At 34.8% G+C, this 1,482-nt stretch overlaps 1 pseudogene; it reads right to left on the reverse strand.

Annotated features, from left to right (window-relative positions):
- Nucleotides 1-618: 618 nt before the first annotated feature.
- LOC147390735 (protein RESPONSE TO LOW SULFUR 3 pseudogene) lies at nucleotides 619-1,269 on the reverse strand (annotated as a pseudogene).
- Between the last annotated feature and the right edge of the window lie 213 nt (nucleotides 1,270-1,482).

Raw genomic sequence — 1,482 nt, forward strand, 5'->3', positions numbered from 1 at the left:
AAAATCGGTTTTTTTTTGCACGCAATCGTTTCCGCGTCCATGTCAAAGTTTTCCAAATCAATTTGAACTTTTAGAGAAATTCTAATCACCAATGACGTTTGACTGACAAATATACTCCTAAGGATTCCCACTAAGGCGATCGTTGCATATTTTCTCCAATCTTAACCATCCATTGAAATTGAGAAAAAAATCTGCATCGTGATTCGTGTAAATCTCTAGCCCAGAGATCCTGATCAATTAATATTGATTCGCAAAACTGTTACCAATCATCTTCAATCGAATTAAAAAAGAATAAATTTTATTGGAACATCAACTTTTACTTATAACACACCAATTCTTTTGAAATTGAATATGCCGAAGCCATAATTAGTTAGAATAAAAGCCGTGCATGTTTTCCTTAAATATCTCTAAAACAACAAACAGTTTGGTGCCTTACAAGTAAAAGTAGGTGGGTTAATATGAACTCTTTTATAATTTTTCCTTAAACAGGTAGAATCCCTAGGAAACCTGTTATTTTCCACCCATCTCAGCCGTACATTTACGCAGAACGTAAATCGTTTTTTTTTTTTTTTTTTTTAAGATTATTATAAAAGTTAGAAGCAGAAGAAGAAGAAGAAATCACCACAAAATCACACCTTTCGTTCTTCCACGCATCGTGTTGCAAAATTACATAAATTACATCTAACTCCTCCACAAAAACAAAAATTAAAACTTACACCTAGACAGAAAGAACCGAAAAATTCAAGAAAATACGAAAAAAAAAAAAAAATCAATTTTTTCTAAAATTTAACGTTGGAGACATTAGAGGCCTTGAGGAGAATCTGTGCTTGTGAGAGCTTCTCAGTCAAGGATTTGATCTGTGCGTAATACAGACGTGCCTGGTCAACAGCCTCAGCCTCGAGATCTCCAAGCTGAGAACAGAGTCTCTCCTCTGCTTCTTCTGCAATTTTAAGTCTCTGTATGGTTCTCTGCATCTCCTCTCTCATCTTCTCTTCTCTCTCCAAGCTCTTCTTTAGCTCTCTTTCAAGATCTTCGTTTCTCCTCCTCAACGTCTCTCCGTCTACTACTCCCTTCTTGATTTGATGTCTGGTCTGGTGGTACGCATCAGGAGAAGGAGAGACGGCAATACTTGGAGCCATTGCTGCAAATAATTTGAGATCTTTAATTGGCTGTGTTTCACGAACAGAGAAAAACCAGATAAATTTCTGTTTTTTTTTTTTTTCTTTTCGTTTTGGGAATGTTTAGGTAGTTTTTTTGGTTAACAAACAAGACCGTTTCTCACGGTTTTATAGACCCAAAATAGGGTGTCTAGGTTCAATGAACCTTGCAAGAGAGAGGGATTGAGCGAAGCGCTTACGCAATACAACCACACATTATTATTTATTATTTTTATCTTTTTTTTTAAATATTATTATTATCTCTTATACATATAAGTATAAATTATATACTTTGCTGCATTATTATGTTGTCACGTGAGAATGA

The sequence above is a fragment of the Akebia trifoliata genome, chromosome 11 (genome assembly GCF_017979445.1).
Source record: "Akebia trifoliata isolate Shusen 1 chromosome 11, ASM1797944v1, whole genome shotgun sequence".
Lineage (NCBI taxonomy): Eukaryota > Viridiplantae > Streptophyta > Magnoliopsida > Ranunculales > Lardizabalaceae > Akebia > Akebia trifoliata.